This window comes from Montipora capricornis, chromosome 3 (assembly GCF_036669925.1).
Source record: "Montipora capricornis isolate CH-2021 chromosome 3, ASM3666992v2, whole genome shotgun sequence".
Lineage (NCBI taxonomy): Eukaryota > Metazoa > Cnidaria > Anthozoa > Scleractinia > Acroporidae > Montipora > Montipora capricornis.
This window is the reverse complement of record NC_090885.1, coordinates 6,896,778-6,919,277: the sequence shown is the minus strand read 5'-3', so window position 1 is coordinate 6,919,277 and position 22,500 is coordinate 6,896,778. Positions and strand designations below refer to the sequence as shown.

The 22,500-nt window shown below is 39.6% G+C and overlaps 1 non-coding gene and 1 pseudogene across 1 annotated transcript; one reads left to right on the top strand and one right to left on the bottom strand.

Moving 5' to 3' along the window:
* The window catches only part of LOC138039773 (very low-density lipoprotein receptor-like), a 34,268-nt pseudogene extending 15,281 nt beyond the window's left edge, over positions 1–18,987 (bottom strand).
* Trnas-uga (transfer RNA serine (anticodon UGA)) lies at positions 9,821–9,894 on the top strand. The gene has a single exon. It is a non-coding gene; the product is annotated as a tRNA-Ser (tRNA).
* Positions 18,988–22,500: the final 3,513 nt, after the last annotated feature.

Below are 22,500 nucleotides of genomic sequence, written 5' to 3'. Positions count from 1 at the left end.
GTTACTCGCTAAAACCTAGCCCCACCTATGGTACAGAAGTAAACACCAAGCTGCTTGATATTATAAACGATCACTCTGTTTCAGCACGTGAAACAACCTACATGCAAAGGAGATATTCTTGATTTAGTACTCACAACCAACCCAAACCTAGTAAAAAATGTCCAGGTGGTTAATGGCATGAGCGATCACGATGCAGTTCTTGTGGATATTACTCTGAGACCGTCGATTAACAGAAAACAACCGAGAAAAGTTTTCCTGTTTAAAAAGGGTGACATAGATTCGGCTAGAAATGATTTGAAAATACGCCTAGATAGTTACCTTACTAACAACCCACTAGATAAATCTGTCGACGAAAAATACAACTTCTTTACAGAAACAGTTCTTGAGGTGATGAAAGAGCACTTTCCCCAAAAGAAACTGGGATCACGCTGGAATGTACTGTGGATGAATAGCTCAATCAAGCGTATGATACGTAAAAAGCAGAAACTTTATAACAGAGCACGCAAATCAAATAGCCATGTTGATTGGAAGAAGTTTAAAGATCTATGCAAAGCAACTAAGAAAAGGTTGACTCTCGCACATGATAAGTACTTGTTGGACCTCCTAAAGACCGATGACATGGACTTTGAAACTCGAAAACCCACGATGACCAAACGATTTTGGACCTACATAACATCACAAAAGGCAAGACAATGTTGGTGTCACCCCTTTGGAGATCACCGATGATGTCGTATCCGACAGTCGAGAGAAAGCCAATCTACTAAGTAATTATTTTAAGTCTGTCTTCACCAAAGAAGACTTGCAAAACATGCCCCCTGAAGCTACCAGCCCGTGTGCTGACATACCACCGATCCATTTTAGCACAGCGGGTATAACGAAACTTCTTCACAAGGTGGACTGCAAAAAAGCTAATGGACCTCATGGAATCCCTTGTTACATATTAAAGGAGGCTTCTGCTGAATTAGCTCGTTTTCTACAGTTTCTATTCACGCAATCGCTCCATACAGGCTCGGTTCCTCAGGCCTGGCTCAAAGCATCTGTTGTACCCGTCGTACACAAGAAAGGCAACAGAAGCCAAGTAGATAATTATCAACTGATTTCTCTTACATCGGTGCCTTGTAAAATTATGGAACACATTATCTTTCATGAAATGATGTCCCACCTTGATTCAGATCAAGTGCTAGTTAACCATCAACATGGCTTTCGCAAAAAACTGTCATGTGAAACTCAGTTTATTTGTACAGTAGAAGAAATAGCTTGCTCCCTTGATAAAGGTGAGGAAACTGATTTAATAATCATGGACTTTTCAAAAGCTTTCGATTCGGTTCCGCACCAGCACCTCCTAATGAAACTGCACTACTATGGTATTCTTAACACCTGGTTAACACAATGGCTTACGTGTCGAAGCCAGTCACAGGGATCGCGTTAACGCAGAAATCGTGCATTTTTACGCAAATAAATTCCAAAAAATGCATCATCAAAATTTTAATGCGTCCCAAGACGCAAGACACTGACTTTATTAACTCACTCAACTTGCTTTGCTTTGTCAGTATATTCTGTTGCTTCGGCAATATGTAAAAAAATAATAATAATAAACTTATTTGAGCTCCCACCATTTGTTTGCTCATTGATCATTTGATCGATTGAGAAATACAAGTGCTCACACTTCTTGAACTGAGAAAGGTTGAAGACAAGGTAATTTTTACATAAAGTTTTTGGCTAAAGTTGGCTGAAAGAGTTTGGATGGTTGCAAACAAGGAATTTGGGCAATAAGTTATCTATGATTTTCAAGCTGGAAAAAAGAACTCTCTAGTTACAGTACTCAATACTGTCCAAAGAAAATGACTAGAAAGTTGGTTACTCTCTCTTTCTCATAAGATACTTTTTTTTCTCGCAGAGAGTCAGCAAGATTTTGGGACCCCCAAAAAATGCTTGGGACCCCAATTTGGCCGGACATGCGGGTCCCAGGACCCAGACTGAAAAATCCTGGTGCCATCACTGCAGTCAGTTGTCGTTGATGGGTACAACTCTCCGGATGTGCCAGTTCTATCAGGGGTCCCCCAGGGGACAGTTCTGGGTCCCCTCTTGTTCCTCTTATACATTAACGACATAGGAGAAAATTGTACCTCTAGGATGCGTCTTTTCGCTGATGATACTTTGATTTACAGCACTATCGAGTCTTGTAATGATGCCGCCAAACTGCAGTCAAATCTAACAGCACTCCAAGAATGGGCCCAGAAATGGCAAGTGAAATTTAACTCCAGCAAATGCCACGTTTTAAGAATATCAAGGAAGCAAAATCCTGTTGAGTCTAACTATGTCCTTATGGGAAAAGTTCTAGATTCGGTCACCCACCATCCTTACCTAGGTGTAGAATTTTCCAGAAACCTCGATTGGGGTCAGCATGTAAATAACAAAGTCATGAAAGCTAATCTATCACTCGGATTTCCTTGTCCCAAGGGAGTGAAAGAGGCAGCCTACAAAGCCATTGTGAGGCCTCACGTGGAATACGCAAGCTCAGTTTGGGACCCTCACTTAAAAACATGTTAAACAAATAGATGGAGTACAAAGAAGAGCAGCACACTTCGTTAAAAACTGTTACACGCGTGAACCAGGAACAGTTACAAACCTTTTGAACGAATTAAACTGGATACCCCTGAAGAAGCGAAGAACAATCTCGCGTTTAACCTTTTTCCACAAAGCAATTCACGGTGATGGTGGCCTGGTCTTCCCAGACTATGTTACGAAGCGCAGAAAACTTTTAAGGAACTCTAGCCAAAACAAGTTTATTGAACTGCTGCCAAATACTGAGACTTATAAGAATAGTTATTTTTGTAGAACTGTCAAGGACTGGAACGCGTTGCCAAGCAAAACTGTTAACATGAAGTCTGCAGATCGTTTTAAAAAAGTTTTATTTGAGTACTTTAGTCAATGATGAATTTTTAATATTGCATAATGATTGATGCTTATTATTATTATTATTATTATTATTATTATTATTATTATCTTGTTTTCGCACATTGGATTTCCAATGGAACTTCCGTACTCCAGGAAGCTTGGTGACAACAAGTCTCCTCAAACTTCTAGGACCTTCCTAAGAATCCTTGCCGTGTTCAGAATAACACTTTTCTGAAGCTCGTCTATCTTGGTCTCTATACCAATATTCTCTAGTCTCTTCTTTAAATCCTTTGGAACTGTTCCAAATGTTCCAATTACAATAGGAATTACCATTGTTTTCATTTTCCATAACTTCTTCAATTCTCTTGCTAGATCCTGGTATTTCACTACCTTCTCGACTTCTTTCTCCTCAATACGGCTATCATATGGTATTGCAAAATCTATTATTTTGCAACATTTATTTCTCTTTTCAACAACAATCATGTCCGGTCTTCTTGTCTCTATCACGTGATCAGTCTGTATCGTAAAATCCCATAATATTTTACATCTCTCATTCTTTAGTACTGGCTCAGGTACATGTTCATACCACTTTTCATTGACAATGAAACCTTCCTCTTTACAAACTTTCCAATGGATCTTCTTACCCACCCAGTCATGTCTCCTTTTATATTCCTTTTGTGATAATTTAGGGCATTCACTCACAATATGATTTATGCTTTCATCCACCTTTCTACACATTCGACATTTACTGTCCTCTTGAGTTTGATATATTCTAGCTTTCATCAGATTCGTTGCAAGCACCTGTTCTTGTGCTGCCATAATAAGTCCACCCCTTTTTCATTCATGGCGAAGAGCTTTAAATCGTCCATAAAAGGAGATGGTTGATTCTCTCTCCATCATCAGAGAATTTGTATGTTGGCTCAGCTTTTCTTAAGATGTGAGTCAACGGTATTAGTGCTATCACGAATAATAATGGTGACAGGGAATCACCTTGGAAAATACCTCTATTGATTGAAACTTCCCCAAGTGATGCCGATCCACACACTAACTCAACTCTCCAATTCTTCATGCTCTCCTCTAATAGTTTCCTGATTTCTTCATTTATTCCAAGCATCTTAAGACATTCTAAAATCCATGAATGCGGGATCAAATCAAATGCCTTTTTGTAATCGATCCAGGCTGTTGCGAGAGTTTTCTTTCTAGTTAGATTTTTCTAGTTTCTAGTTAGTTATTTCTTTCTAGTCTAGTTATTATTATTATTATTATTATTATTATTATTATTATTTATGGAATTTTTATTTATTTTATTTAGGCGTCTTGCGTGATGGTAACCCAGACTTAGTAATTCTCTTAACCTAAAAACACCTATTTGTAGAACCAGTACTTTTCAGGCCTCATGCTTTAAGCACATTGTTAAAGTCTGGAACTTTACTTGCTCCGTCTTACCATCCACTAGCTTTGACAACCCAGGTTCGTTCAGAGAATCTCTTCGCAATGTAATGCTTGCCCGTCTAAAAACCACATATGACATTGATTGGCCCTGCACGTGGACACTAGCCAGTTCGTGCTCGTGCCACTAAGTTCAAATTATCTATTCTGTATTTTTTTAACTTTCTGTTTTATAGTGTTTTTTAAGTCATAAGGGCGGCGCCTCGCATGGGACTTTACGTCCCGTTCGCGCCTTCCCTTTTGGGTGCAGTATTTTTTTTTCTTTCTTTTTTTTTTCTAAGTTTTAATTTTCTGTTTTCTATTTGTTATGCACTTTTGTCTTGTTTAAATATTTGTCTGATATGCCCAATAAAGTCGTTAAAAAAATAAAAAAAAAAACCCGTTGCAGGGCTATAAATTTTTGAATAAAGGTTGAATAAAGGTTGCCACAGCCAGAAACTACGCGCAGTCACGTTAATGGTGTCATGTTGTAACCGTTGACAACCATTATTGTTTCGAATTTCTGAGAATGCGCAGAAGAGCCGAAAGTCCGTGATTCATGGACTTCCTGCTTTGGCTGTGGCCAGTGTTCTTGGCGCTGACCAATAGAAAAAGCGGACTCTGCACTACAAAGGCGCGACGTCCCACGGTAGTGCCCAGGCAACTGAACCAACCCTTTGATACAATCATTCGTTGGTCCATTCGAACGTTGCAAATAAATTAAAGAGTTTCAGGATTCAATGCAATCAGTATATTTTGTTATGAAAATGTATGCCCAATTACCTTTACAGCTCCTTCTGTCATCCGTCAGTTCGTAACCCGTATAACACGAGCAATAATACCCTGTCTTTGTGTCGTGACAGTGGTGTAAACAATGCCCATTGAACGCTTTGCATTCGTCAATATCTGCAAAGAAAAAAAAAAAAACGCTTGAGGTTACCATAGTTCATACTACCGGTATTACTATTTTCCAGTTGCAGCATAATCTAGGCATTTAAGTTCTTCAAACAAGGACTTCTTGTTTTCAACTGCGAAATCCGGCGTTTATGTCTACCATGAATTAAGATAACTGTTTGTTTCCGTAAAAAAGAAAATCAGTACAATTGATCTCTCAAATCCTTAAAGTGAATGGTTCACGAACGTCGATAGAAAGCGTTTGCACGGTTTTTTGCGTAACATATATTTGAATTCCTATTAGCCTAGAGGGAAACTGAATCATTGAGGCACGCCAACTTACCTGAGGTGTCATCTATTTTCCGAGACCATGCACGGAACGCATAATGTGAATGCTACATTGTAATGCAAATACAATACACAACAAAACTTAACCGCGGGAAATTTCAATTGGTCACAACATTGAGTAAGCCGATTTGGTCTATTGTTTATTTTCCCGCCAAACTTGGTTTTAAAATAGCCACTTTTCTGACGCTGATTCTATCAGACTCTTGGTTAATGGACTCTTGCTTTAATTTAGTTTCCTTGGTAGCGAAGCGATTCTTGTATGTTAGCTAAAATATTTGTATTTCAGCAGCTTCTATTAAACTCAAATCTCAGACAGTCTCTACACTTTTCGGTTTGGATAGCAAGCCAATCCCGTCATCCTTAACGAAAGCTGCTGTATGAACAAGTTTATGAGGGTGTCAGCTTACCGCAATCCTTTTCTTCCTCTCCATTTGGGCAGTCGCGATTTTTATCACACACTTCAGTATCGTTTATACAGGTCTCGGTGTTGCCACAACGAAACTCGCCTGCTCCACAAAAGGATGGTGGTGGGGTCGCTGCAAGTTGAACAAAATAAAATTTTACCTGATGTGCTTTCATTTGTTTTATCAGTTAGGTACAACATCTGACAAGGGAAAAATAAGAAACGTATCGAAATCAACCATTTCAACTGCATTCGATTTCAGCAGAAGCGCTTGAATTTCCCAGTCAACAGTTTGTGCTACAAGACAACTCTCAGGTAAACTAAGGCTACGGCGTGAAAGAGAAGGGATGGACCAAGAAGACTGACCAAAGGGAGCAATTCACTGGAGGCAAAAGATGATTCCAGTCATTCATGCAGTTTCCCATCAACAATTTAACTCGATTGGAATCAACGCCACTAGAGACCCATTCATGATTAGTAATTTTTCACGGATTTACTCATAGGAATACTTTTAATGTTTACTTCTTCTGTGTGTACTGGCAGGATGGATTTTCATACTTAATGTATGTTTTAAGCCCACAACTATATGAGTTCAAAAAACCACTCTAACATGGTTTAGATTAATCGGCCTTTTACTATTAAAATTGGTGTAAAAGTACACTTCCAACTGTGTAATTTTATCCTTGATAATATCCATAAACTTTTATCCTTTAAAAAGAGTAAAAATACCCTACATATAGAGTAATTTTAGAAGATTTTTTTGGTGTAATAGTTTACACAGTAACAAGGTGTAATTTTACATTTTTGCATTTGTAACATTACACTTTAATTTTTAGTGTGCAAGGTTTTGAAAAGGTCCTTTTCTCATTGTCAGAAAAAAAACCCAAGCTCTTGATGATCCCTGACCCTGGATAATTTCACTTGGCTGGAAGGAAATCAATGCTACTACAGATCCAGATTTATAATCTTTACCTTAAGTCGCATTTTTCTGAAAATTTGTCTTCTGGCTAAGACAAACATGATTTTGCCATTTTTGAAACTTATAAAAGCCACGCTTTAAGTTCACCAGTTTGTCATGTGACCAGTTTATTGCAAATGGCATACTTGAAGAATCGTGGAGTTTTGCACTTATAAGACAGTGTCTACAATTGGTTGGATGATGAATATTTAAAATGTAGAATTATCCTATTGGAATTTAAGTGACTTGAATTAAGGAACCACTCTCTCGCATGCACTCTACCCACAATTAGTTGGTCGAGGAGTTGGACCTGACCGAGAACTCGGCAGCGACAAGAAAGTTGATGAAATCACAGTAGTGGTAGTAACTCTTGCTGAGGGAGAAGCTGGGGTTTAAAGACAGCAGCCCCATGTTAGTAGATATTAGTATATGTAATCGCATGGGCCCGAGGGCAATTAAAGATTCATTTCACGCGTAGTTTCAAAGTTTTCACAAAATTGCCCCAAGTCCCGAAGCGAGGAGAACAGTTTGGAAAACTTTTGAAAGTACAAGTGGAATTCTTCCATTGCACGAGGGAACATTGCGATTACATGTTTATCAAAAAAAGAGCAAAATTATTGTGGGAAGCCCACTAATTGCAGCGAGAAATTAAAGTTCAGGCCCCAGTTGTTTAAAAGGTGGATAACGCTATCCACCGGATAAATCACTATCCATTGGATAGCGCAATTGGTTTCTCTATGACTTTATCCACTGGATAGTGATTTATCCGGCCGATAGCGCTATCCATCGTTTGAACAACTGGCACCAGTTCAATAAATCGATGCTGTCAACAGAAATAGCCCTGGACGAAAAGCAGTTAGATCAGAGTTAGGATCTGGAAGAAGATTCTCTTGTAATTTCGCTTGCTCCAGATAAGCAACTGTTAACCAATCACGGTCAAGTCATCATGTCCTCTTGATTACCAGAAGTGCCCTCGTGATTGAGGAAAAAATGCCCTCCGTCTCAGCCAATCAGCATTCAGTGATAAACTCTTTAAGCCTTATATGCACACTGAAATTCTCCTTAATGATCCCTGTATATTTTATTACAAAAGTAGTATGGATAATAAGTTGAAGGACCAAAGTGTTTTCTCCTCACGGATGAGTTTTTTTAAAATTCTTGAAACCCATCCTGTTCATTTTGTATAAATAAAGTGTGGAGAAAATTGATGTTTGTCTCCCTTTGGCCGTAAAGCGTTAAGAGTTAATTAGAAAAAGACCAGAATACATTAAAATTATCTTAGACAACACCGGAAAAAGTCTCGCAACTCTTGAAAAACAACTCGGGTCTTGAACAGGTTGTTAGTGTACGAAAGGGTTTTTAGCATTTCCTTTTTAATTAAAAAGTTATACTGTAAATTCACGCCAAAACGTTTTTTTCCCTCTACTCCCGAAGTACAGGTAGGGGGTTAAAGGTCAAGGTGGTAGCATAATTTATTAGGCGTCATGTTTGCATTCGGTGTGTGTATGCTTGGGTTCTGCTGAAAAGTGTTTGTTAAGGCAATGGTAACCTTGAGGGATTACGAGGTACGGATCGTTTTTTGGGTGTCCTGTGCAGCACGAAAATCCGGAAGAAGACAAGTGTACTTACAACAATTCCTCTCGTCGCTTTCGTCGCCACAGTTGTCCACTCCATTGCAGCGATGACTGGAAGGAGCGTACCTTTGATTGTTGCAACTGAATTCTTTGGAAGTGCAACCGACGCTGCCTAAAGATTTTTTTAGAGAATGCGTCAGTGGGATCGGAATTCTACTTAAGACCAATAAGAACGCCATTTTAAATCCAAGTTCGAGTTATTGGTATCATTGAAAAGCTCTAGCTATTTTTTAGCTACTTTCAATCGAATAAATCCTGCAATAGACCTTTTTCGCTTGTACATTTTGCTTTCCCAATACAAACCATGTGATAATACTCAGGAGGATTGGTCCTTTGCTTTGCTCATAAATTAAAAAGAGCGCATGCAAGCATGAATTTGTCTGCATGTACTCTTTTTAATGAACAAAAAAAAAAAAGGACTAAAGCTCCTGAGTATTATCACATGTACAAGCAAAAAAGATCTATTGACATTTCATCAATTTGCGGTTTAGCTAGTGCATCTCTGCGCATTTCAGTTTCAACCAATACGACTGTACTCACAAACACATTCTTTCTTACGCTTCAAGCAGCTGAAGCTAAATGCAATTGCTTGCTCAAAACCAGTAACAATGACAAAATGAATGTAACAAGAAAGCCCAAAAGAAGAAAACATGACTTTAAGCTCGGGCTTCTATTGTAGTCCAATTCCGTCCTTTTGCAAGCCTCGAAAACGATGCGGTTACAAATGAAACCGCGTTCGTGTAGACGCTGCCTCAGTTGATAACGTTTCGGTTGATGATCAAGCCAGTCACCTTACACCTTGCTAGAACTTCTATATGGCGAGAAGGACTGTTTAAAGCGACAGTGACCGACGTGGATGATACAAATACTATGAAGTGAAGCTACATGTATGAACTTCGCAGTTATGAGAGCAATTTTTGCAATTGCGTAGAGAAGCCTGAAAAATTCAGGACTTCAACGGGGATTTGAACCCGTGACCTCGCGATTCCGGTGCGACGCTCTAACCAACTGAGCTATGAAGCCACTGACATTGGGAGCTGGTCATTTGTGGGTTCTAATGGTCCCGTGAGGAATGAATCAATGATGAAATGGTATATGAAATGAATCATATGTGATTGAATCATGCTGCGAAGTTCATAGCTTCACTTGATTTCGTATCCGCACTTCATATATGATTCATTTCATATACCATTTCATCATTAATTCATTCCTCACGGGACCATTAGAACCCACAAATGACCAGCTCCCAATGTCAGTGGCTTCATAGCTCAGTTGGTTAGAGCGTTGCACCTGAATCGCGAGGTCACGGGTTCAAATCCCCGTTGAAGTCCTGAATATTTCAGGCTTCTCTACGCAATTGCAAAAATTGCTCTCATAACTGCAAAGTTCATAGCTTCACTTGATTTCATATCCACAGTTCATATATGATTCATTTCATATACCATTTCATCATTGACAAATACTATGGTCGTTGATGCGACTGGGAAACCCTAACATGCAATGGTGCCCGGGAAATTTGAAGATAAAAATGAGAGATTCGAAAGTTCATGTATTCTTTGGAAAATTCAAAAGCTCCAGTAATAACATTATTTCCTGCCGCTTTAAGTTATTTTTTACTGCTGGAGTGAGGTTCCCCTTAACTTGCTAATGCTTTAGATGGCAGAGGGACACTTACCACAACCCGCCTCGTCACTTCCGTCAGAACAGTCTGGCGTACCATCACAAATCCAGTTACGATGAACACAACTTTTGCCATCGGTACACATCTTTTCGTCTCTACGGCATTTTAGCGGGGAAGGGGTAGCTCTGGTTACATCTAAATCAACTTGTTTATGCATGAAAAGAATTATTTGGCGACAAATAAAATAGGCAGGAAAAGAAGAAACAGATCTTACACTTACAAATAGCGACCTTCAGATTGGAGTACGAGGTTGATTACGAGTATGAGTTCTCAATGTCGACCCTAGAACTCTTCTCTTTTGCGCATGACTGAGGGAGGGCCATGTGCAGACATAAGATCCGAGGCCCTGGTGACGACAATGTATGAGTTCTCAGTTCCGAGCATGGGCCTTTCGAAATTTTTCGCTCTTTAAACCTAATGCGCGTGCTCAGTATAGGAAACTCATACTCCAATCTGAAGGTCGCCACTAGTTCTTTGGCAACGGGGGAAAAGGGCGAAATGACAACTGGAAAATCAGATTCCAAAGCCGGATTCATACAATTATTGGATGCTCTACCCATGGACCTTTTTTCAGAAACGGCGGCCATTTTGACGTCTTTTGAGACCTGGACGGCAACCGGAAGTGAGCTGTTCTCCCTTTTATCTTGTCTTCACACAACCACCTTAGAATTGCCACAAGTCGACCTCACGAAAATCCCACGAGAAAATGTTTTCGCGAGCGAAGCATGATTTTCGGAAGCGAAACGGATGAGCAAGTGACAAAGTTGAGAGAGGTCGACTTGTCTGGCTTGCAATATTTTCATTTGCGTTTCGCACCAAAAAGGGGATGACGTCAATCGCAACTTCTGCGCTTGAATGGTGCAATCCGATGAAAATAATTGAACACGTTTGTTTCTCTGAAGTCGAAAGACTTTGCACTAAAGGCATCAAGAACAAAGACGAAATAAAACGAAAGCTTACTTCAATCTCGAGTCGCCGCTTGGAAAGGAGATCTCCAGTAAAACTTTTTCCACGAACACTTTGTGCCGTAATTGTGCTGATAGAAACGAAACACTATTTCGGAATATTAACGAGTAAGGAAAGCTTCGAATCGTCAAGAAAGTAAATTGATTTAACTCATGAAAGATCACGTACGCTTCAGGTGAAGAAAACGGCATGCTAGACCGGTATTAAAAGACATGCTAGACCGGGAATAAAAGTAGAGATACATCTTAGTAAAACTACATTTGCAATGCAATGACACTCGTCGATGAAGAAACATTTTAAAATAGTTTGTTTGAGTCGATGAAAACTGTGTCAATAGTTGTTGAGAATCGCCTCGGGACTTGCAGACAACAGGTTATTCTTAAAATTTAAATGTCCTCCAACTGCTGCTTTGAACAATTGTCTCCTACATATGACAAGGCTAAAGACTATATCTTCCATGAGTGAAATCAGTGGAACAATTACGAAGACGATAGTATTGCAATGCTCTCCAAGAAAACGATCAAAATCGTAGCGGGGGGCTAGCTCAAAGGTCAGACATTTCCCATCTCCGGTTGGGGCAGACACAAACAAATCTCTGCAAGACAGATATGCTTGAATTGTTCTCTATTCATGTTGAAAGTCACGATTCACTGCGTATGGCAAATTTTGATTGACAACTCTATCACCCTGGGGTCCACAAGGACTACTCTGATTAGTCTAATTGTAGCTCTGCAACCCGTTTTTGGGGTTGCTACAACTGGCGCCAATCAAGTACGAAAGTCTTTCGTCCCGCCGCCATCTACATGAGACGAAGGATTTTTCGAAAGTCTACAACCACGTCTTTATTGCTAAGTATCTTTTCTCCATTAGAGATGATTAGTTTAAAAATCTGGGAAAGATGTCATCGTCCTGGCATGTGAGTTCACTTCCGGTTTCCGTCTGCCTCTCCCAAATGTCGCATGCTTAAGCTCGCTATATTTTAAAAGACCACGTACCGGTAGTATTGCAGCCTGTCTCGTCTGATCTGTCCAAACAATCAGCCCGTCCATCACATCTGTCGCGACCACGGATACATCTACCACTTTCTACACAGCGAAACTGTGATGCGTCACAAGTCGATTTGTCTAGGATACCAGAAACCATCCAAAACAACAATTAAAACAGGTTTTTGCCGCAAAGGCAAGAGGAACTCGCAGATACCGAAGCTCCTTTACAAGGCTCCACCCACGAGTATCCCAAAATGGGGTGTTTTCACATCACGTCAGAGCAGCCATGTTAACGGAGTGAAAGAAAGAAACAGCAGACATGTTGAATTCTACTTTTAAGAAAATTATTCCTTTTGTTTTAGTACGCAAATATGGCTGCTGGCCACATGAACAAAAACACTCTGTAGTAAGAAGATTCTACCACTTGAGGCCAGTGGAATCCTATACCTTACAACGTTATTCAGAAGGCTTCTTAACGACATTTAACGAGGAAGAGAATGCCTGGGCAAGTGTGTTCCGTACTTTTTCACATTTATCTTCCGTTTTCTGTACACCTGCTACTTAACATCACCCATCTCAAGTTCTGGAGAAAGCCTAACCACACTGTCAAAATATAGCGGCTTGGTGACTAGTCACCAAGTCCCTATATTTCGACCGAGCGGCAGCCTGCTTTACGTGCGAGGAAAAACCGTTCCTGATCATTTAACTTAGTTCCTAGTTCGCTTAGTTCGCCAAAAGTGAATAACCTTGGAACAATCACGAAAGAGTTTGAAAATCGTGATCCACAAATGACGTTTCATTGTAATCACCAAGGTGGATCAGAAGGTCCATTCTTGCAAAGACGACAAGAACATCGAAAATTTTATCTGTACATTATCATCGACGCGATCTTAACGAACGAGCCTATTCCGGCCATCTTCTTCGCGTTTAGTTAAATAGGAGTTTAAGAAAAGACGTCGGCTAGGGCGACGAAAGCATCACTTAAGGACGTTCGTGCCCAAACTGTTCCCACGTACAGATTTTTTTTAAACTTGCCACGCAGAAAGGTTATGATCTACTTTTGCAAAAAAGGCAAAAAAAAACAAAAAAAAATGGGGGTTAACCGTGCTTGTTTTCGAGGTAAGGTGCATCTTTAGAAGCTTGCGTTATTTTAAGACGATCTTAGCTTACAAATGTCAGCAATTAAAAAAGTTACATTAGCGAAATTTAGATCGGGTAAACATACTCAGTTCAACATAACTAATATAACTAAATAAACTTTTGCAGCTGATGTCTTTTTCTGAGGTCAAATAGACCTTGAAAAGCGACACGTATTTGTCTAGGGGCACGTTCTTTTGGTACTATTCCGGAATAGGAATACACAGAATAGACGGTATTTGTGTTTTTTGGAGATCTATTCTCTTTTCGGAATGAACGCGGAATACTATTCCCTTCATTCTGCTCCCGATAGCAGAATGAAAGGAATGACCGGAATACGGTTCACTCGGAATATAGGCAGAATATGCTTTCTTTTGGGAAAGTTTTGTTGGGAAATGATACGCAGCTGGCCAGTCGCCCAATGGCGGCTTAATAATTGTGAAAATTCAAATGCAATAGCGATCCAAAATGTCTACGGTAGATGGAAGTGGGCTTGACTTCAGTTCTGTTTCTTTACCGGTGCTTGACCAAAAAGAGCTGTCAGTTTGTGTTATCAAAAAAGAGTGCCCTTACCTGGTCAAAAGGAATGACGTTGCCATTAATATTATTGGTTTGTTCAAAAACTTTTCAATAAAGTCAACATCCAGAAGAAGAGCGTATAGGAACGCCGTCCTGCACCATGCAAAGCACTCACAAGTACAAAAAATTATTCGTCATCTTCCCCTTTAAAGTTTTTAGCAAATGAAGCAAACCGAAAAATCGAGGAAACCGCCAAGCAACTGGTATCAAGGGCTGTATTTCGACATTTCGTGTTCCAAATTAACTTTCGGGAAACCTTTTTAGTCGCCATATCCGCGGTGTCGTCGCCATGCCAATGCAACTGGCGCATGAGCAGATACGATAGTTCCCAGGTCACCTTCGCTAATAGTATTCCGTGTTCTTTTGCGAGTTGATATTCTGCGTATTCTGTTATTCCTAATCCGGAATGGGAATAGCCAGGATACTCCCAAAAGAATGCACCCTAAGAAAGAAAACTTCGGTCACACAAGAGCATAAAAGGCGAAATATTTGTAACTTCTCATGTATAGTTTTTTTTATGTCTTTTGTTAAAATGGACAAAATCAGGAAAAGAAGTGATCTATGGGAAAAAAAAAATGGGGGTCACTGAGCAAGTGCCTACCTTTGTGGTCTACGATGCATGACATGTGCGTGACATGCGCGAAAAAATGTTCAGTAGCAATGGGCGCGAACGGCCTTAAAAATATAGTTTGAGCTATCTTAAGCTCCCTGCTTTTCGTTTGGTTTTTGAGGAGACAGGAAAACTTGAGAACCCGTATTAGATCACCTCAATGAAAACCATTGCTTGCAGCAACCTCGTTCCAGGCTGGTGTTTGGAGACAACTTACGACAATTCCTCTCATCGCTTCTGTCACCGCAGTCATCTTCTAAATCACATACAAAGTCTGCATCGATGCATCTGCCGTTTGTACAACGAAATTCCATTGATTTACACGCTGTAAAAAAAAAGAAAAAGCATTGTCTGTAAACACCACAAACTTTAAATAGTATCGTTGACCTGTACAATCGAACGGTACACTTAGAGAAACTGCGTTGCGTTTTTCACCGTTTAATCTCAACTAAACTTGCAGTTTTTTGACTCACTTACAGTTTAAAGGCTCCCTTCAACTCCCGCTTAACAGTTCTCGTACGCGTCATTGTCCATATATGGTACAACTACTCGGACCTCCCCTCCGGGGTGGGACTGATAGGGGTAGGCCCACAAAGCTTCGCAAATCTTTTCCGAGAAGCTGTGGAGATACATGTAATCTATACGCAGAAGAGTGATGAAATGCTAAATTCCGAACAGAACTTAAGTTCCTGATTTTAGTCCATCGCAAATTGTAACTATTGCTCAAAAAGACACTCAAACGAAAATAGCTCTGCGGAGTTGCGTTGAACCCAAGCCAAAGACCATTCCACTGGCCGGTCCAAGACATTCAAATAAGCCAATCAGAACCCAAGGCAAAACATCATGTCAGCGTAAACGCAGGAAAATGCGTGCAACCAAGAAACTCAAGTTTGTATTTTTGATTGGCTTCCACAGCAAGATTATAATTCTCACCAATTAATGGTCGCAGAAACTTGATCTCCCCTCTCCCCAGCTGCGTATCACTCTTGATCACGTGACTAACCACAGTACAGTAAAAATACTCACAAGTCAAGAGACAAATGCTTCAAGCGACTGAAACAGAAGACTTACTGTGGAAGCAGTTCTGTTCGTCACTGTTATCTCCGCAGTCATCTTCCCCGTCGCATCTCAAACGCTTATCAATACAATGACCCTTGGAACACATGAAGTCGGAAGAGCTGCATGTCAGCGAAACAGGTGCTATAGAAGTGATAAAACCAATAAAATTTGCAGAAATTGAAAAACTACTCCTAACTATGAAAACGACAATTCATAATCATTCTTCCATCAAAAACGACCATCTTCAGTTGAACCAAGTTTTCAGTGACCATGGAGTTATCGGAAGCAAGGAAGGAATCGGAAGCCACCCGAGACTTTAACGAATTTGCACTGCCCGCTCGGAATCGATTCAGAACCGCTCGCATTTTGGCCTACTGTCCAAGATTAGCGTCCGCATACGCCTTTACCACAAGGAATCTATTTTGAGACACTCGCTCGTTTGTGAAAATTACCCAGTTTTCGATAAACAGAAATCGGCCGATTAGGTATCTGCAGCTTAATGTACGGAACCGCAAGTCTTGAATAACTGTATGACTAAGTTGACGAGAAATGAAGAGCAAAGCATGCAGCAAACAATGCACAAGATATTATGGACCTTTAGACTCTAGTACGAGGACGAGAACAAGTACGAGATTTGACTGCCCGCTTTTAGCGACAAATTTATAACCCGTACGATTAATCTTAATTTGTTTAGCAGTGTTGCTTAGTTATTCTGATTGCTGGTAACGGAGTCTTTTTGCTGATCAAAAAATGCCTAAACTGCTACCGTGTTGTTGACTTGTTTTAACACGACGACATTTTTGTAAAACCTCGTACTAAAATGCATGACGACAGTATCACGTTTTTCCCGCCAAAATGACACTGGTTTGTGCGCGCTCAATGTTGTTCTTTGAGAAAATCTCGAAATCGTAGTCGTTCTCGTCCCAGAATCTAACGTTCTCTACTTACGACATCGAGGTCCACTGTTCGTTGCCTCATCGCTATTATCTCCGCAATCGTTAGCACCATCGCAAACGTCAAATTTCAAAATACACCGGCCGTTGGCACACTTGAATCTGTCCGTCTCGTTACACAATCGGGCCCCTAAAATGAAAGATGGGCTCATCAGTCACGAATATCGAGAGCATAAATCCAGTCTTGCCATAAGTCCGAAAATCTACTTGCCTTATTAATAGACCCTTCCACGGTTTTTGTTGCTATCTTAACTGGGGGGCAAATGCGGCTAAATTTACATTAACTGTATGGGATTTTAGCTGGTGGGTGTCACCTGCAGGTTGCAGGTTAGAGTTGCAGCTCACTGTTTCCCCAAAGCTGAAACAACCCAAAACTTTACCAATGCTAACATTAGGCCTAAAAAACAATGTAAGCCTAAGGTTAGCATTTTTTTAAAGGTTTGGGTTGTTTCAGTTATAGTAAAACAACGACCTGCAACTTGCACTTTACCCCCTCGGGATTTTAGCCAACTTTGAACCGCTGTTGCGCCGCTAAAAAGAGATGGATTTTCACAGTGAGTGTCTTTTAAAAGACATTTACACTGAGATTATTATCATGAAATTTAAAGAACAGATTCAGCCTACAACGACCATAAATGAATTTTTAACATTTCATACAAACCCATCTAAAATCATCTACGGAAAATTGCCGCGAAATTAGAAGCAACATGAGAAGATATATTATCTGAATTTACAGACGTCATACCTTCCTTAATAACCTTATTTTCGGTTGAATGAATAATATCAATAAGACTATTTAATGTAGTAGCAAAAGTTGGAAATCTGTCTCTTTGTCTCTCCAAAATCCCATACATTTACTGTAAATCTAGCCTTGTTTAATTTGCATTTATTTGTTAGTTTTTTTTCTTTTTTTTTTCCGTGTCATGAAAAGTCTTGCCTGTCATTCCCTTGCTAAGTGGTGTCTTTGTGCATAGAGTCTTCTGCGCATATTTGTTAGGTTTGAGGGGGCTGGGGTAATGCGTAGATTTCTCTGCATGGTGCACACAAGAACATTTAATTATTAACCTGCAATGGCGTCGAAAGTCATTGTAATGCAAATGGCGTTTTAGTGTATCTTTAAACAAAATACACCCTCACGGAGCTCAAGAATTGAACATCGATTGGATAAACTTAGGCAGTGAAAAATAAATCTTTTTACCACAATTGCTTGTAATCTCGCAATCTGATTGGCTAATTTGCCGTTGTCGATAAGAGTCTAGACAACGCTGCTCACGTCATGCTTGCGTCAATTTGTCACACAATGTAATAGCCAATCAGGAATGCTCATTTTGGGAAATAAACCAATTATATTGCGAGAAAGTTATAGACAACGCTTGCTCTTTCTTTGAGTTATGATTTTGGTCATGCTCTGAAATAAAAACTTTCTTTGGCGTTGAATATTGTGGTAAAAAACAAATTGAAAGTGGTTCTTCCTTGTCTGTACTCTTATCGACAACGATATTCGTCATCACAGTGGTCAAAATTTGTTGTAGACTCAATCGGCTACGCCTTGTGAGTCCACAATATTTTGACCACTGTGATGATGAATACCGTTGTCGATAAGAGTACAGACAACACTGAACCACTTTCGATTTGTTAATTGGAATCTTAAAAGCAACGAGTAATGGACTTCGACAACAATCTTTCGCCCGTCAAGCCGAAATCAAAGTGATTTGTATTTCTAAAATTTTGCCAAGTGTGCTGTTATGTACAACACCGAAAACAAATGAAAAATTCTCTGGTAACTCAGCATGGGTTCAACAAAGACAGAGAAGGAATCAAACACCTTAAGTGGATCTGTGACCTCTGTTGTCTCACTATGTGTTACTTGTACTCAACCCTTCACAGTCTTACGGTAACAATTGGAAATTTCAAGTCATTGTAACGCGAATGGCATTTTAGTGGATCTTTAAACAAAATATATCATCATGGAGCTCACGAATGGATCGTCAACTGGATGAACAAGACAGGCGGTGAAAAACAAATATTTGGAATCTTTAAAGAGACAAGTAATGGTCTTCGACAACAATTTCATTTTCGCCGTTGGATATCAAATGAGCTTTGTTTCTAATATTTTACTAACTTGGTATTATATACAACACTGAAATGAAATGGCAATTCTTTTATGGATTTAACAAATGTTGAAGGAATCGAACATCTTGAATGCATCACAGTGTTAACTGAAGTAGCATCTAAGTTGTCTGGAAACTTACATTTATTTTGTATTCAACTCTGCAAAGGTAAAAAAAAAATTGGAAATGTGACAATGAAAAATTATTTGAATGAAAGCTTGCTGTCTCTTTTGTGCTTTATTATTTACGGTCAAGGTTCTTTCGAAAAGGGTTTGATGTGAACTGTCAGAAATTTATTTCATTGCTTTCTGACACCGATTGTGTGTGTGTGTTGTTTGCACGCACGCAATTGAAACAGGAAGGGTTTTTTGCCTCTAATAGCAAATATGTTCTTTGTGACATTTCCACCTTTTGTGAATTTAACATGTGTAATTATTTTCGAGCTCAACAAATTTGCATACATGTGTTGAAATGTGATGCAGAAGGATGTTTGTGGTAGCGCACTGTAAGCAGCGCATAAGTCACGAAAATAAACAGGTCTGTTGGAAGCGTGCTTGAGTTTCAACAAAATGAGCCCCAAAATCGGCAAAGATTGTCATGCTGATGAATAATAAAGTAGCTGTTATTCCCAAAACAATGGAATTACCTGGAGATAAATAACCTCGTCTTGGAGAGTAGATGTTTGACTTTGCAGAAACAATTGTCAACCTCAAGAGTTGGGCGATTGTGATCTTTGTTCAGGGAGTTCGCACATTTCTTGTCAAACTTTATAATACTTGAAAGAAAAAGAAACTAACAAAAACAAAAACCCGGTATCTTGCCATCATTTGACACAGATGCTTCACTGTTTCGTGAGTAAACATGCCACGGTAACTTGATCCACGGCGCCCGCTAAATTCGATCTCACTTTCGATTTACATGTGCATCAAAAAGTAAAATAACAAATTTGAACGTAGCAAAAATCCCGCAAAATGTTTTTTGCTGATGGTAACTTTTCATATTCGCGCTTCAAAATTAATGTTGTATTCATGTCGTAAATTTTGTCGCTGATGGCAAAATATTTTACTCTCGATCGACAGTCCTGAAAAGTTCCTTCTGCTCTTCCTAAAAACTGTGTATCAATATTTATTTACTTTTGCATCAATATTTGTTTTGCATAAAGCAATCTAACAAAATCTGTACCTTGCTTAGTTCGCATATTTGGGCGTTAAAATAGAATTTTCGGTCCTATGCTTCTGTTACAAAGTGGTATGTTTTTTAGGTCACCCATCCAGATATTAACCCCGCCGGACAGAGTTTAACTTCAGTAGTACAATCAGAGAGCACGCTTAAACTTGTGGTGAAAAGAAGTTGTGAGGGAACTTGGAAATGATCAACATGTCAGCCTAGAAGCTAGTGTTTCTCGATTCCCTTTTATTTTCTTCAATCTTACTGGGTTTAGTACTTTGCTACAACAAGTTGCAAAAGTAGTGGAGACACTTCACCTTCTTGGGGCATTATTAATTTCCCTATGATCTCTCACACTGCAGCCCCCTTCCCCCCTTATCAGTGTTGCTAGCAAGACAAAAAAATGTTGGGAACTTAAGCAGTCAACATTGAAAGGGGGAGAGGGGAGAGGAAGTGGGAAAGGTTTAAATTCTAGATACGGCGGGCATTGGAAGCTAGAAAAGGTGTTTTTTAATGAAAGTGTCTCAACAATTTTGCAACTTGTTGTCTGACTTGGTTGTCACTGTACTGTCATACGGTCACTTTGTTTATTGGAACGGGAAGGCGTCTATCGTTTGCGTTTAATATGGTGTTTCCAAAAAAAAGGGTTTAGATCTCTGATCTGCTGTGAATGGAAAATGGCCAGCGATAAACTGGATTTTGGCGGGGTTTCGGTATGACGTAATTTGAAGGCATTTCAGTGCTTTCTGTGGGTCAAGTCGAAAATACACATAATTTGGTACACGAAAAGGTGTGATTTCCATCCTTTCGCTTTTTAAAGTACGCTAGAAATATCCTGGAACCGATTTCGAAATAATTTGCCTTAAACACCTATATTTCGGTCGACACATGACATCTAAAGCACGCGCAACATGTACGAAATTAGCTGTTGTTTACGAATGAGAAACAGACATAACCTCTCCTTTAACTGCGATCGCATGCCATTTAAAGGGAACATCCACCTTCCGAAAAATCAATTCTTAGCAAACATTGTTATACAAAGATACATTTTCATAGAGGTCCATTTGTAACACTACTTATTGCTTTCGGGCTAGTCTGCTTCCAGAGAAAGGATTGGTAACGCTTACTAGCAAGTCTTCTAAGTGACGTGTCGGGTACAGGCTAATTCCATGTTCTTTGGAATGACTGACTGAGCACAATGATCAAAAGAAGGCACCCGATTGTGCTAAATCCTTTGCGAGATTTGTTTTACAATGAGATACAAAAGTGAACAAATTTGTACCGGCTACACATTATGACATTTATATGAAACGGTCTACACGGTCTACCACAACTTTTCACTGAGAAAATAATATGATATCATATTTCTTGCTGTTGCGATGGTAGACCGTGCTTGGATGGTAGACCGTTGGTAAATGGAATAGACGATATGTACAGGATTTCTAACTGTGTGAGCTTTATTACGAATCACCTGGTAATGTATTGGATTGATTAGAAAAGAAAGTACTAGTTGAATTGTGCTGTTTCGTCGAAGATACGATTTTCAACTGTAACGCCACCATCCCGGTTGACGTCATCAAGAAACACAATAAATGGTATTGTGTTACATAATACGAGCCATGTGTAACTTTCGGAACATCAGATCTGCAGTGCAAAATACTTTGCTCGCTTTAGTATTTGGTACGGAGTCTTCTGTTAGCGATGATAAGTATAAACACTCGAAAAGCGATGCTATCGTATGTCAATAATTCATAATCTTTCGTGTTTGGTACAATGTGCTTTGCACTTCGCGTGCAAACTTCTTAAATGTTTCAGAGCTTATACGATATTTAATGATTGTTTCTTTAGTTCCTGCTTTTCTACGTTGAAACGTTTCCCTATAGGATTCAAATCCGGAGTGGCAAAATCATTGCAATCAATCAGACAACAGGTTGCAAAAATAGTGGAGACACTTCACCTTCTTGGGGCATTATTAATTTCCCTATGATCTCTCACACTGCAGCCCCCCTCCCCCCCTTATCAGTGTTGCTAGCAAGACAAAAAAATGTTGGGAACTTAAGCAGTCAACATTGAAAGGGGGAGAGGGGAGAGGAAGTGGGAAAGGTTTAAATTCTAGATACGGCGGGCATTGGAAGCTAGAAAAGATGTTTTTTAATGAAAGTGTCTCAACAATTTTGCAACTTGTTGTAGCAACCACATGTTTTCTCAGGGGGCTATTTACTTAAGTCTTTTACCATGACTCGACAACGATATACAATACCAAAAACAACATTGTGTACTATTAGAGCTACATATTGAACTTGAATATCCTGGAAGACAAAACACAGCTCATTTGACAATATGGAATAAAGCGCTGTTACTGCACTACCACACGTACGCGATGCGTGCCTATTTTTTTCTAAAGATGACAGAAATTTTTTCTTTCTGACAAATGATTAATCGGCTGGTAGCCAGGTTTTTGGCCTCAGAAAAAGGTCTGTTTCGTCGTATCAACATGTGAGCCAAAGGGCCTCTGTTGGCATGACTTTTATGTGACCCCTTAAGGACGTTCACGCCCATTGCTACTGCGCATCTTTTCGCACATGTCACGCACACGTCATGCATCGTAGACCACGCAGGTAAACACGATGCTAAAGGCGTAAAAATCTTCCACAAGAATGGAACATGAAAGTATGTGGCATCATGGGA